Here is a 16,397-nt window from a genome sequence, read left to right on the forward strand (position 1 = left end):
GAGAGGTTTTGTGCATAAGCAGCATGCATTTCTGTGTGTACTTTTCAAGTTACAAGCAGCTTCATAAAAATCTAAAATGTGCAAATGCTGGTGCAAAAACAGCTTTGAATAAATTTCTCTTCCAAAAATTTCTCTTCCATAACTTGCTAAATTTTTTTTGCTTTTTAAATTACACATACTTTTCATTTACTATTATCTTTGTTCAGTGGTGGGATTCAGCCGGTTTGCACTGGTAGCTAATTTTTTGTTGCCCAGACCTAGAATGGACTTCCGGAAGCGGCATCCACACAGAAAACCGGTTGTTCAGATATCTGAATCCCACCACTGTCTTTGTTCCTCTTGTAAGAAATTGTACTTGTTACATATATATTTGTTTTTTGTCAACGAGTTCAGGAGAGTATACATAGCATTTCCTTCAATTTTTCCCCAATCTTGCGAGGTAGGCTGGGCTTGCGAGGTAGGCTGGGCTTGAAGAGAGTGAGTGGCCCAGCCACCCAAGGAATTTCTGTGACTGAGAGTGAACTTGATTCTCTGGGGCTAATCCAATCCCCCCCCGCAAAACTATAACCCTCCTTAATTACTTTAAGAGGAAGAGAAAAAAAGAATTTCAGATCAGAGTTAAGTAACGATCTTACTTCCCTCTATGTAATATATGTCATGAAGGGAATAAAAATTTCCAACTATTTTTTTTTTCTGTATCATCTTTGGGCAGGTGACCAAAAACTCTAGCATGGAACTAAAGAGGCCCATGAAAAAAGAATAAGATGATATATTAGGAAATTCTTTTTAAAAAAATCCAGAAAGGGAGATGACACAGAACAAGTTGCTAATTATCTTCTCTCTAATAATTTGCTTCATATTGCAGTCAGTGTTTGCCTATCAAAGTAGGATATTTCAGAGTTAAATTTAACATTTAAAAAGTTTAGATTATTATGCTCATGTGATAGATGAGTGATAGAGGATGAGACTCAATGGTTTAGCAAGTTCACAGGAGAGATGGTGTTTGAGATAGAAACTGCTTTCTCATACTTTTTCTATACGTATAACGTCTATATGTAGCATTCAGACAATTTCTAGCATTCTGAGTAAGCAATTGGATTTGTCATTCAGGATATGTCTCATGAGTTTTCTAATTATGCTAAATCATCATATGCCTTGCACCAACTTTTCCCTTACTAATGCTCTCTAATGTAATAGTTTATAAGCCCTCCTTACTCTCAGACTCCACAGTCATTACTTGTACTGGCCTGAGAAAGTGTTTGGAGAATGTTTAAGATTTAGGGGTGGCAATCATAATTTGTAGTAAGAAAATTCCTACAATGGATAAGCTTCCTCATGGATTTTTCAGACCTGTTCAGCACTTCTAAGAATGAATGCAGCTGTTTATCTGGATTCCTAAATATCCATCCAAGAGTTTACACCCCGCTGGTGAAGCTGATGTCCTTAAAGTGCTTCAGCTCTTTCACAAGCTGCCTTCTTCAGTCATAGATTGTGAAGAGTTTACAAACCCTATCAGGGCTGATTAAGCTGTCATACTTCTTGCTGTCATAACACAGGCAATACATAGCAACTACCATATAAAAGAATAAAGGGTTTATTCACAGGCCGAACAACCTTGTTCAGATATTGCAAGAAAAAGAAAATGTGCTTTACTTCAAAAAACTATCCCACATAATTTATATAATCCCTTTTGATCTTTTCCATTAACTTCTTTCTACAACCCAATGTCTCTCAAAATAATTAAGGCTTGTAAAAAACTAAACACTACCTGAACAAGATCATCTAAAGATTCTACACGGATGCCCAATCTTTTGTGTTGACAAATTTTAAGGGGTATAAAATGGCCAATGCTATAATCTCTTATAGTATAACCAATCTTTGAATTCTACACTGTATACAGTATTAATCATTGTCCTTAAAATGGTGCTATATATAACTTATATAATTGGAAAAAAGGGATTGCACAAATAATTAAGGGCAAGAGTAGCTCCCCATAAAGAGAGGCTTACGAGGGGGATTTTTCAGCTTAAAAAACAATTAAGACGAGAGACGGGATAGAATGCATAACATTTTATGTGATATGGAAGAAAAGCTTTTTTCTCTTCTCTTATGATAACTTAATCCAGGAATGGCTCTAACTGGTAGTAGATGCAGAATATTTTATTATTACGTATTTATTTTTTATTTCATTTGATTTGGAGTCCACCCAACACCTTAACAACTCTGGGCAGCTTAAATTAAAAGAGAAAAAAAAAATAGAAGAAAGCATAACCAACCAGAAAGTTAGCTCAATAACCAAAATAATTAAAATCATAGGGATTCCACAACCATCCTATCCCAAGACCGGGAGAACAACAAAACTTTTAATAGTTTCTTGAATGTCATTGGGAGGGCACCACATCAAAAAAAGGCACGCTTTCTGGGTCCCAATAAATGACATTGTTTAATCACTGGAACCCAAAGCATCCCAGCTTAACCTAACCTTATCTGACAAGTAGAAACATTTGGAAACAAGCTGTCCCTAAAACAGCTTTATGCCATGAAGGGCTTAATAACCACCATCTTGTATTACACACAGAAATCAATCGGTAACCAGTTCAGCTTATGAAGCATTGCCATAGGGAGGTGCACTTCATTGCACCGAAAGAAAGGGGAAAAATCATTTGCCTTCATTTTTGATGCAACTTAAACTTTCCTGGATTACTGTAGTATTCATTAGATATTTACATAAAAACTGTTTCCCTTCATTTTTTTATATAAAATAAAATCTCTGTCATTCTTGTAAGAATTCTGCTTATTGCTCACACAACTATTCTCATAATTTGTTATTCATTTTTGTTTCAATCTATAAAACTATATTGTGAATCAAAAGTAGCTATCAACCATAAAAGGTTAATGCTTTAATTGCTAACAGAATAAACAGTGCTTTAAATTATCTTTAAAATTATCAGAATTAACAATCCAGTAAATTTTCAGGAAAAATATATTTTCCTTTCACTGCTACAATCACAATTGCTCTTTTATTGTTGCATGGTGTGTAGTGAAAAGGAATGGACAGCAAGCAGCCAAAAAAGCTAATATAATCCTTGGTTATATAAACAGAGGCATAGAATCAAAATCACGCAAAGCATTAGTATCGCTTTATAAAGCCTTAGTAAGGCCACACCTGGAATATTGCATCCAGTTTTGGTCACATTACAAAAAAGATGTTGAGACTTTGGAAAAAGTGCAGAGAAGAGCAACTAAAATGATCAAAGGCCAGGAGACCTTTGTATGTATGAAGAATGGTTGCAGGAACTAGGTATGACTACTCTAGAGAAAAGGACCAGGGGTGTCATGATAGCAGTATTCCAGTATTTGAGGGACTGCCACAAAGAAGCAGGGGTCAACTTATTTTCCAAAGCACCAGAAGGCAAGACAAGAAACTATGAATGGAAACTAATCAAGGAGAGAAGCAACCTGGAATTAAGGAAAAACCTCCTATCACTGAGAACAATTAGTAAGTGGAACAGCTTGCCTTCAGAAGTTGTGTGTGTTTCATCACTGGAGTTTTTTAAGAAGAGACTGGGCAGCCACTTGTCTCAAATTGTATAGGGTCTCCTGCTTGAGCAGGGAGTTGGACTAGAAGACCTCCAAGGTCCTTCCAGCTCTATTCTGATTGAGCTAAATGACTCTCCTCGTGTTATTTATTATAAAAAGTACAATCACCAGTGTTACAGGTCAACAATTTACCAGCTTTTCCCCTTTAGGAAGTTCCTTTATATCACAAGATCTTCATCACAGCAAAGGGGGCTGCTTAAAAGATAAGGAGAACTGCAAAACCAAGATAAGTTTTAAATAGCTCTTCTGGCTCTGCTTGGCTTCACCCTATGTAATATTCACCAGCTTCTGCTTTCACTCTGACTCACAGGAGGGACAGGGAGGGGGAGAAGATAGGATAGGAGGTCTGAAAACCAGTGTGGTGAAGTCATTAAGGTATGACCTAAGGTCAAATCTCCCCTTAACCATGGAAGTCACAGGGTGGCTTTGGGTCAGTCACCCCAACTACCCCACAGGGCTGCTACTGTGTGGACAAAGTTAAGATTTTCATGTAAATATTCTTGGATTTCTTTTGGAGGAAAGGCAAAAACTAAACATAATGAATGAGTAAACTAATAGAAACACAGAAAACAGAAGAAGTCTATGCACAATTACTCAGAATTCTGTTCAGTATTATCAAAACTATGGTACAAAAATAAACAAAAGAAGAATTTTAAGATTCATCCAGAATGTAGATGGATAGATTAAAAAATAGCTAGAAACTGTCATTGTAATTGGCCTTTAAGAAGTTTAAATGTGATGTTTAAATGTGAATTTTAATGTGGAGAAAAGCAAAGTTTTATATTTAGACAGGAAAAAATCAAAGGTACAAGTACAGATTGGGCAAGACCTGGCTCAAAAACAGTAACTGTGAGAGGGACCTTGGAATCCTAGTGGATGATCACTTGACTACGAAGCCAGCAGTGTGCAGCAGCAGCAGCCAAAAAAGCTAATACAGTCATGGGTTGTATAAACAGAGGCATAGAATCAAGATCACGTGAAGTATTAGTACCACTTTATAAAACCCTAGTAAGACCACACCTAGAATACTGCAAACAATTTTGGTCACTATACTACAAAGTTGAGACTTTAGAAAAAGTTCAGAGAAGAGCAACTAAAATGATCAAAGGCCTGTAGACAAAAACATATGAAGAACGGCTGCAGGACTTGGGTTTGGCTAGTCTAAAGAAAAGAAGAAACAGGGGTGACATGATAGCAGTATTCTAGTATTTGAGGGGCTGCCACAAAGAAGAGGGCATCAAACTATTCTCCAAAGCACCAGAGGGCAGACAAGAAACAATGGTTGGAAACTGACCAAAGAGAGAAGCAACCTGGAATTAAGGAGAAACTTCCTAACAGGTGAGGACAATTAACCAGTGGAACAGATTACCTTCAGAAATTGTGGGCACTCCATCACTGGAGGTTTTTAAGAAGAGACTAGACAGTTACTTGTCTGAGATGGTATAGGTTCTCCTGCTTGAGCAGGGGGCTGGACTAGAAGACCTCCAAGGTACCTTCCAGCTCTCTCCTCTCCTCTCCTCTCCTCTCCTCTCCTCTCCTCTCCTATTCTATTCTATTCTATTCTATTCTATTCTATTCTATTCTATAGTTGTACTTTCTTTCACGAAATGTTAACATTCTGAATAGGAATATTCTTGATTTCTTCTTGTTCCATTGTGAATTCCTGTAAGATTCTGACATGGGTAGAAAGATTACACTGGAAAATTGGGAAATTTTGGCTGTTTTTTACAAGTATTTCCTTGATTCCTACAATAAGAAACATGGATTTTAAAACAAAAATGGAATAAACCAAAGAAAATGGATAAAATATGTTTTCAGGCAGTGCAATGTTTTGGATTCTAAAAGGGGAAAGCAGCATCTATAAACAATTCTTCAAAGCAAGTACAGGTAATCCTTGTTTAACAGCTGCCTTGTTTAGTAACTGTTACTAGATACAACAGTGATGAAAAAGTAATTTTGCAATCAATCCTCACTTTTACAACCTTCACAGGTCTGTAAAGCAGGGATGTCAAACTCGCAACATCACGTGATGTGTCGCAATGTATCACAACCTTTTTTCCATTGCGGTTTTGCCATGACGCATCCGGCCCGTGGGCCAGCAGTTTGACACTCCTGCTGTAAAGCTAAAAAAAGTGGAAGTAAAATCATAAATACAGTTGCAATTTTACTTAGTAACCACTTTGCTTAACAACCAAGTTGCCAATCCCAATAATGGCTGCTAAACAAGGACAACCCTCCTCAGCTGTAGCATAATTGCAGGAAAGGATGAGTTGTTGTTGACAGAAGCTGCATGCACACAGCCTCTCTCTGTCCAGAGTATATTTTTCCTTTGGAATCCAAAGTTACAAGGTTACTTACAGGACCGCATACTGCCGCACAGTTCCCAGAGACCGGTGAGGTCCCACAGATTGGGCCTCCTTCAGGTCCCGTCGGCCAGACAATGTTGGCTGGCGGGCCCTCGGGGAAGGGCCTTTTCTGTGGTGGCTCCGACCTGGTGGAATCAACTTCCCCCTGAGATTCGAACTACTCCCACACTGCCGGCCTTTAAGAAAGCCATTAAAACTCTCCTGTTCCGGCAGGCCTGGGGCTGATGTCCCCGGGGGGGGGGGATATGATCGGACACGCTGTATGAATGTATTTATTTTATTGTTTTATTGTCATATTATTGTTTTAAATTTTGTACGCCGCCCTGAGTCCCTTGGGATTGGGCGGCATATAAATTTTAGAAATACATAAATAAATAAAGTGTTGCACATCCCTATTATACCTCTCTATTAATAACTTCTCCAGCCCCCCAAGCAGTTCTTATCCAAACACATAAATCAAGAGGAATTTCCATATTCTAGTTAATTCCTATAAACTCAGTGATGGAGAACTAAGCTGACCTATTACCAGCTCAGCTTCAGAATATTTGAAACTACTACAAAATTAGCTTTCATTTTTGAGACATGATGCTCTTTCTCCATTGGAGGAAACTATTTCCCCTACTCTTTGTCCTGGCTCCTAAGCTTCAGGTCCTAGTAGTATAAAGCATTCCTATATAATGCTGCTTGACGACTTTGCAGCCCCACCTCAGTAGCTCAAATGTATCATCAGGAGAGATGAAACTGACAAGAGTTTTATCAGTTCCCCTTTCTTTTCTGCACAGGATGCAGGCTACTGGTTCTTTCTTTCATTCTGTCTTTCCTTTTGTTTAGAGTATGACTATGGGGATTTTTGTTGATGCCAGACAAAAAAATTGTTCCTTGTTCTTAGCATTTCAAGCCAACAGAAGTGATAACAATCACAATTACTTTCAAACTGCTTCTGACAGTTTGGTGAGGGAAAATGGTGGCATGTGAAAGTCTCAAAATTGCTGCCTTTGGTCTTAAGCTATTACTTCCTGATTTCTAAAAGAAAAATCTGCTAAAAATAGCCCACTTTTGAAGCTTGCCTTGAAAAATTAAACTGAACTACCAGAGAGGGAGGCAGGGAACACAGAATAAAGGGTAAGCCAAACTATATCAAAGCAGTGGAGAAAAGGGAAAAGATTGCCAGAAGAATGTAGTGGTGAAGATTCATATTCTTTGAAGCAGGAATATTTGCAAGGAGAGGTTTAAAATTAAGTATGACGGCCACCACCATGTACCTTGTCCCCACCACCATGGACACCCTTCTTTGTATGTACAAATTAATGAAATGCATCTGAGAGTTAAATCTTCTAAGTTCTAACATGCATTTAAGTATGTACTAAGAATACTAAAACTGAGAATACTATTCAAAATTCATCAAATAGTCCTATAGCACTACTGCAGAGCAGAGCAAACTGTTAAAAAGATTGAAAAGACATTCACTCAAGAAAGAGAACATAAAATTTATTATCAAAATTCAAGATTCTTCAATATCATCAACAATTACACAATGAGCTTTGTCACTAGAATTGTAAATATAATAAATATTCATGAGGTAAGATGGATCATGGGGTTCAAGAGAAGCAAGGCCTGTTTCTCTAACTTCAGGTTCTCACAGGCAAATTCTTCTCATTTTTAGGCTCACGCTCCAGCTATTAGTTGGTGATTTTTACCTTTTACTTAGCTCTAACAGACTGCCTAATTTATTGATTTACTGATCAGAAATCCCTGCTTGTAGCTGTTGGTTAATAGCAGAATATATATAGTTGCTTCATCTTCTAGTACTGCTATCTACACACTGGCCTGAACAGTCACTTCTTGGTAAGGTGTTTCTTTAAAATTAGTAACTATTTCTGAATCTGTGTTTATACATATCAATTTGCATGTACAAGTTGCCATGAAAATATTTCCTTGATTAGCAATGCAATTCCTCTTTTTCAACACTGTATAAAAAGATGCCCTGCAAGAACATCACTTTGACTACATCAAAGTTTGCAATTGTAATTTTCAATGGAAGTTCTCTGTTGGGTAAAGAAATGCTCTAGCTGTTCAATATTTTATTACATGTAAATTCAGACAACCATTTACCAAATGGTCAGTACACAGCCCTGTCCTTACTCTGGTACCTCCAGATGTGTTGGGACTGCAACTCTCATAATTTCCAAACATTACAGTATGGGTGAAAACTGTCACAACTGCCATAGTTTTCTTGATGACTTTGATAATTTCCTTCCTTTCCTCCACCCTCCCCCCCAAAAAACAACAAAGCAGAGTTAAGCCTGAATAGCACTTGATGGGAAATTACCCAGGAAATCCCAGGGTTATAGACCAGACTGGGAAACAAAAATAAAAATAAAAAATCCCAGAAGTGGGCAATGGCAAATAATCTCCAGAATTGGACTTAACTAAATATTTATCTTTATGAGTGAAGGCAGGTGGCTGGAAATTCTAAGAGATGCTTTCCCTAATTTTTTGCAGGCTGGAGAAGGGTAATATAGAACTGCTTTGAGAGTGGAAGCTGAAGTTTATATTTTTACTGCTTTTTCAGATTTCTTGTTTTACAGTAAAAATCTACACCAAAATTGATGGCAAATGCTAGAAATGACTGATTCCCTACATTTAAAAAAAAAAAAAACACCTTATTTTGCATACTGATTGCAATGTTATCACTTGTTCTAACATTCATCGTGTATGTATTAACTGCTATTATTAGCCAGTGATGTAGACTATTGTTTGCCTCTTTTTGTCCCCTCTTACTCCATGTAAACTGAGATTAAAATTAGGGAATTTATTCTAAATATTGAGCTGTTTTAGCCTTTTGTACGTAACAAGAAATGAGCTAACTGGAGCCTTTATGTTGAGTTCCAAATACAAGGAAACCCATCTGCTCTTATTCTGTAGTAAATTCCATCAGGTTCAAAAGATCTTACTCCTAAAGAGCTCTGTTGGCACAGGAGTTAGAATGCAGTATATGCAGATTAACTCATTGTTCACTGCCAGTAGTTCGATCCTGACCAGCATAAGACTGATTCAGCCTTCCATCCTTCCCGAGGTCAGTAAATTGAGGGCCCAGATTGTTGAGGGCAATATGAGGGCTGTAAAGCACTAATATACTGTGAAGCAGTATATTAGTTTAATTGCTATTACTATTGCTAAATAAGTATGCTTAGGACAGACATGTCAAACTCGTGACATCACATGACATCGCACAACGTATTGGAGCTTTTTCCCATTGCCGGCAATAGGGTGGGTGCGGTTTTGTCATGACACGTCCGGCCTGCAGGCCAGCAGTTTGACACCCCCGGCTTAGGATCTCTAGTCTTTTTGTCTCCCTTCTTGATATCATTCATGCACAGAGGTGAAGTATCTCTGATGGAGGCTCTCTTTAACCAAGGACTTTCCCCACTCAGAATTTCAATCCTAAATGAATATGTGCACTTCAGAGGCATGAAGGACAATCAAAGGAGGGCATCTCTCAGTTGCTTGCTTGCATTAATTTTACTTTCTACTCAGTCGTGGGATTCAGCCAGTTCGCACCAGTTCGGTAGAATTGGTAGCTAATTTTTTGTTGTCCAGGCCCAGAATGGACTTCCGGAAGTGGCATCCATACAGAAAACCGGTTGTTCACATATATGAATTCCACCACTGTTTCTACTGATATATTCACTTCTAAGCTCCTACTTTTGTCTCTATTTTGTAAAAGTAAAGACAATTTCAGTGCTTCCATGCAGTTTCTTTAGAGATAATTCGCAACTGTCTTCTTCTGGGATGTTTTTTCAACTTCCACTGTAGCCTATAGCCCTGGAACTCTGAAATAGTCCCCATCCAAGTGATAAACAGATCCCACTTGGCGTCTGAGATCATACAGGTTTGGCTAAATGCTTTTACCTGACAAAGCCTTCATGTTTTTTATATCAAGTTTATTCACTTGCTTTCAATAGCCTTTTATTCTGTTCTTCAGGGAATGAGAAACAACCCCTTTCATTCACAAAAAAAAAAAAAATACTGTGGAAGCATTCTTCCTTTTGGTAAATAAACTTTAAATGTAAATTTTATTTTAGGTGAACTAAGAAAATAACTCATTCAGGAAAGATATGTCCATGAGACCAGTGTGTACTGACATGGGCTGTATAGAAAAGATTCATTAACTAGCTAATCATGGGTTCAGGCCAGGAATCTTAACAGTACTGTATATTGCTCTTCCTCAGATCATAGCTATGCCAATACAGAAATGAGATTGCATTATCCTATTTTTTGTCATCCAGAGTTCTAAACAGCTAATAGCATAGCTGATATAAAATAGCTACATAAAGATTACATCAACAAATGTGAAAAAATATTGCTATGCCTATATACCACAGTTATCTACAAAGACTTTGCTTTGGACTATCCCTTCACTAGTTGGGAAGGAAAAATGAGCCAACTCTGCTCCCTATGTTTCTTTGACCATCCTCCTCTCATTGAGTGGACCCCATAATATTAACAGTTGTGAAGTGCCTTTTGTCAACTTTTAAAATGAAAGCTGGAAATTAGATTTAAAGTGATCTTGTGGAGTATCTTGAGCAAACAGAAAACCATACAAATATAATAATCATGTATCTGGTCATAAGACTGCATTATTTCCTCAATTTATTGTTTAAGGAGCCAAGAGACTTAATGACAGGCCATAGGAAAGACATTTCAGAGTGTTCACATCACGTTGAAAAGATCCTGGCTTTTGGCTCTCCACGTGGTCTTCCTGTTGTTGGGATTCCAAACTGGAACCTCATGTTGAACATAGTGTGCAAGATAGCAGTAAGAGAGGAGATCGCTTATAAAGTGTCCATATTCACCATTTAGAGCAGCGTTTTTCAAACTTACAACTTTAGGACATGAGGATTTCAACTCGCAGAATTCCCCAGCCAGTATGCCCACATCTTAAAGTTGTCAAGTTTGAAAAACATTAATTTATAGCTTTCAAGGTAGCAATCAGTGCAATCTATGAACTCTTTATACCTTACATCTCAAAGCAGCTAACAAAGTAAAGATTTTTTATACCTTACATCTCAAAGCAGCTAACAAAGTAAATATTTTTAATATCCTTATAAATAAAAACTATATGTTAACATATAATTTATAAAGAAGAAAAGACTCATAATCATAATATAGACTATTTATGAAATATTAGTACAGGTAGTCCTCAACCTATGACCACAATTGAACCCAAAAATTGTTAATGAGTTTTGCCTCATTTTACGACTTTTCTTGCCACATTTGTTAAATGAATTACTGCAGTTGTTAAGTTAGTAACCCGGTTGTTAATGAATCTGGCTTCCCCACTGACTTTGCTTGTCAGAAGATAACAATAGGATTACATGACTCTGCGACACTGCAACTGTCATAAATGTAAATCAGTTGTAAAGCATCTAAATGTAAATCACATTTAGATGTAAATCACCCTGGGGATGCAGCAACGGTCATAAGTGTGAAAAATGGTCATAAGTTAAAAGTACTGCTGTAACTTCAAATAGTCACTAAATGAACTGTTGTCTAAGTAGAGAACTATCTGTAACTAAATGTATTGTTCCTCCCCTCCTGATTTTTTGTCTCCCATTTCTTTTCCTTTTTTTTATTGTGTTCTGTTTTCCAGAGCATACGTAAGTCATTCTGAAAGTCTTTCTGGATGAAAAAGATAAACTGCTTTTTTTAATGAATAAATATGCATTTAAAAGCAATTAAATATTATTAAGAGAATTTCATAACCTCCTCCCAGGGCTGAAAACACGCTAACCTAGGTACCAGTTAAAGAAGGAAATTCCACAATTTGGTGCCATATACAAATATCTTCTCCACCTACTGCCTCAGGCTAGGAATGGAGTAGATATCTGATAAAGATGTTATTTAATAAGTAGGTTTGTTTGAAAATGACAATCATTCAATGTCCAGATCTGTCTACCTGTCCAAAGCTTTAAAAGGCAAAGCTCATGTTTTTAAATTAACCCCAAAAATGAACCAATAACCAGTATGACTGTTTTATAACTAGCATGCTCACAACAGTCATTTACAGATTACTAAGTTTTATAGCAGTTGCGGTTTCTGGAAATTTTTCAGGAGACCATACCTCTTACAGTACATTACAATTTATCAATATTCTGCAGCTGTGAAATTTATCTTTTAGGTTCTTTCAAAGTAAATCACAACAGAAGCAGAAATGTATAAAGAAAAAAAATGGCCCTGGAAAAGTTTTACCTAAGAAAGAGACTACATTAATGTATATGTGTGTGTGTGAATATATATGTGTGTTTTACATTTACATATACATAGATATTAAATTTCACAATTTTGGTGCTCTTATGTGAGATCTGAGGTCAGATTATTAAATAATGCCAGAGTTTGGCAATCCCTTTGAGATTTCTGCTATTGGATACAAATGGGACCGAACAATTAAATAGTAATAGCAAGCACAAGTTTTATCATTCTTTGTCAAATCCTTGAAAATGATTATCCCTCTTTGATCGTGTCTGGGCTCCCAAAATCTGGACAACCACTAGCTCCAAAGATCAATGGTTTCACTGCAGAGAAAGACCCTAGAACTAACAGTTACTCACCAATTTCAGTTGGAAGGGGCACCTGCAGCAGGGCCTCTTCTGATGTCCTCAGGGATTAGGGAGGTACATATGGGATGGTGTGATCTTTCCTTCAAATCTCTCTTTAGTATGGCTTCCTACATTCATATAGGGAGAAAATCAAAGTTACTCATCTGGCCATACTGAAGTATGTTTTTAAAGACAGATGTCTTGTGTAAAAACCTACATAGTATGTTATTATTTATTAATATATTATAGGGAAAGTATAGTATGAAATCCTTATGCTGGAAGATTCATTCTTCCAACTACAAAAGCATGATAATCATGGAAGGTTAGCAGCATTTGACCCAAGCATTAAAAAGAAAGTTAAAATCGATGAATACTACATTTGTTGTTGTTAATTGCGAAGTCGTGTCCGACCCATCGCGACCCCATGGACAGCGTTCCTCCAGGTCTTCCTGTCCTCTACCATCTTCTGGAGTCCATTTAAGTTCACACCTACTGCTTCAGTGACTCCATCCAGCCAACTCATTCTCTGTCGTCCCCTTCTTCTATTGCCCTCAATTTTTCCCAGCATTAGGCCCTTCTTCAGTGAGTCCTTCCTTCTCATTAGGTGGCCAAAGTATTTGAGTTTCAACTTCAGGATCTGGCCTTCTAAAGAGCAGTCGGGTTGATCTCTTCTAGGACTGACCGGTTTGAACGCCTTGCAGTCCAAGGGACTCGCAGGAGTCTTCTCCAGCACCATAGTTCAAAGGCCTCAATTCTTTGGCGCTCAGCCTTTCTTATGGTCCAACTTTCACAGCAATACATTGCAACTGGGAAAACCATGGCCTGGACTATACGCACTTTTGTTGGTAGGGTGATGTCTCTGCTTTTTAGTATGCTGTCTAGATTTGCCATAGCTTTCCTCCCCAGGAGCAAGCGTCTTTTAATTTCTTGGCTGCAGTCCCCATCTGTGGTGATCTTGGAGCCCAGGAAGATAAAATCTGTCACTACCTCCATTTATTCCCCATCTATTTGCCAGGAATTGAGAGGGCTGGATGCCATGATTTTGGTTTTCTTAATGTTGAGTTTCAAGCCAACTTTTGCACTCTCCTTCTTCACCCGCATCAAGAGGCTTTTTAGTTCCTCTTCACTTTCTGCCATCAGAGTGGTATCATCTGCATATCTTAGGTTGTTGATATTTTTCCCGGCAATCTTAATTCCAACTTTTGATTCATCTAGCCCTGCCTTTCTCATGATGTGCTCTGCATATAAGTTAAATAGGCAGGGCAACAGTATACAGCCTTGCCGGACTCCTTTCCAATTTTGAACCAATCAGTGGTTCCGTGTTCAGTTCTCATTGTTGCTTCTTGACCCGCATATAGGTTTCCCAAGAGACAAATGAGATGGTCTGGTACTCCCATCTCTTAAGAACTTGCCACAATTTGTTGTGATCCACACAATCAAAGGCTTTTGCATAGTCAATGAAGCAGAAGTAGATATTTTTCTGGAACTCCCTAGCTTTCTCCATGATCCAGCGTATGTTGGCAATTTGATCTCTAGTTCCTCTGCCTCTTCAAAATCCTGCCTGTACTACTGGTAGTTCTCGATCCACATACTGCTGGAGTCTAGCTTGTAGGATTTTAAGCATAACTTTACTAGCATGTGAAATGAGTGCAATGGTGCGATAATTTGAACATTCTTTGGCATTGCCTTTCTTGGAATTGGAATGTAAACTGACCTTTTCCAATCCTGTGGCCACTGTTGAGTTTTCCAAATTTGCTGGCAAATTGAGTGTAGCACTTGTACTGCATCGTCTTTTAAGATTTTGAATAGCTCAGCTGGAATACTGTCACCTCCACTAGCTTTGTTGTTGCTCAGATTTTCTAAGGCCCATTTCACTTCACATTCTAGGATGTCTGGTTCGGGGTCAGTGACCATCTCATTGTGGTTATCTGGGATGTTAAGCTCATTCTTGTATAGTTCTTCTGTGTAGTTTTGCCATCTCTTCTTAATCTCTTCTGGAATATTACATTACAGTACTGAATTCTAAGAAGCAATAAATTTTGCAACAAGACAATGAGAATGAATTTATGAGATAGATAGGACATGTAAGCAGAGATGGGAGGGGATTTTTGTGATTAGGAAAATCCAGTGAGAAAATTCTATCTATGCTACATATTAAAAGCCTATGTCAAAATAACAGTGGTAATTCCAGGATGCATGAATCTGTAATATCTGACTTGCAAATTCATTTCTCGCAACATAATCAAAGCTAATCAAACAAGGAAGATAGGCTATCAGATGTTTGTTCACTTGTATTTATTTGCTGGTAGGTTTTATTTACATAAATGCATTTCAAATTTCAAAACTTCAGTTTCTGAGTTTAACAAAACAAAAAGTAAAGATTCCTTCAAGTTGAGCTTAATTCCTTCACGTTGAGCTTAATTCTTACTGACAAGATAGAAACATCCAGTATATCACCTTTGTTTTTGTTTCTACTTCTTATCTAATAGAAATAGCTCAAATATATTAATTTGTTTTATATACATTTCAAAACAATCCATTTCAAACAAATAGAAACAGAACTTTGAAGTAATATTGAAGAAAACAAACAAGCTTTAGGAACTTAAATAAAATATATATGTCTGAAAAGGAAAGGATATATTACTAACTTATTTTCATAACTGACTGGATGTGATCTTAAGACAAAGAGCAAGTTCATTTAATCAGCCTTTCAAATAACCATTATTTTTTATTGGATCTGAAACCATATTGGTAATGATCTATTCAGAAGGGTGTATCATGAACTATTAATCTGGCTTCAACAAGGAGTTGAGTGGTTTCATTCTCAAACAGATAAAATTCCAGGCCCATTTTAAAATAAATTCTCCCATTGCGCGTGCACACACACACACACACACACACACACATACACACACAGTACAAAATTGACCTTGTTCCCTAAATTCAACCCACATAGGCCTCTCAAAATGTCATGGCAAATGTTATCAGAAGTCAATATAAGAAAGTTGAATTTGCCAATGGCAGTCATCCCCAAGGTGCAATTTGAATCCACAAACTAGGTCTAAAACAGAGTAGAACAGAGTAAAATAATCAGAATCCAACAAGAATGCCAGAACTGAAGATGCCAGTACTGCCTCAAGAGTCTTGCTTTCATTTGGCAGTCATTATCATATCTTGAGAAGTCTATTTTTTTTAAGACAGGCTTAACTCTTGCATTTTTAATTCCCTTTTCTATTAGCATAACAAAAAGCTATTTTTATTTCTTCCAACTTTGAGCCACATTTCCTTTTTTGCCTTAGCATTTATTACCTGACAAGGAAACAAATTACTTGGAAATTATAGCCACTGTCTGTATCCTATAAATGTATTTAATTTTTTTTTATCTCAGTTGGAAGTTCCTGTTGCATTCACAAAAGTTCCCTAAGTTTGTTTGTGTGTTTGTTCATTAAATTTGTATGCTGCCAAATTGAGAAGTAGAAATAACATCCTGCACAAATTGAGTGGCACTAGTTGGGGTTTGGCAATGGACGCACTACAGATATCTGCATTCAGCTTGATTTGTTCAGTAACAGAGTATTGTGCCCCAGTATGGCTTAATAGTCTATATACAAATAGGATTGATGCATATTTGCATGAGTCAATAAGCATTGTTAGTGGGATAATCCGAACTATTCCCATATACTGACTGCCTATATCAGCCCCAGAAGTAATACAAAAAAATGGCCTCTTCGAAGAATACCTGAATATTATTGACAACTCCCAGCTGCTAATACTGAGCAATGTAGCCTGCCTGGAGTGAAACAGATTGAGATCCAGACATCCAACTATTTCT

At 37.3% G+C, this 16,397-nt stretch overlaps 1 protein-coding gene across 6 annotated transcripts in view; it reads right to left on the reverse strand.

The window, feature by feature from the left end:
• Nucleotides 1-16,397, reverse strand: part of TFEB (transcription factor EB) — a 71,807-nt gene that overhangs the window by 15,587 nt on the left and 39,823 nt on the right. For 5 of the 6 annotated variants that reach the window (XM_039339872.1, XM_039339880.1, XM_039339890.1 and 2 more), the window contains one exon: nucleotides 12,578-12,693. The exons of the other annotated variant lie outside the window; for it this stretch is intronic. The gene's annotated coding sequence lies outside the window, so the exon portion shown is untranslated. The remainder of the gene's footprint in view (nucleotides 1-12,577; nucleotides 12,694-16,397) is intronic. 6 annotated transcript variants of the gene reach the window in all.

Source organism: Crotalus tigris, unplaced genomic scaffold (genome assembly GCF_016545835.1).
Source record: "Crotalus tigris isolate CLP2741 ecotype Arizona unplaced genomic scaffold, ASM1654583v1 scf7180000017550.10884619, whole genome shotgun sequence".
Taxonomy (NCBI): Eukaryota; Metazoa; Chordata; class Lepidosauria; order Squamata; family Viperidae; genus Crotalus; species Crotalus tigris.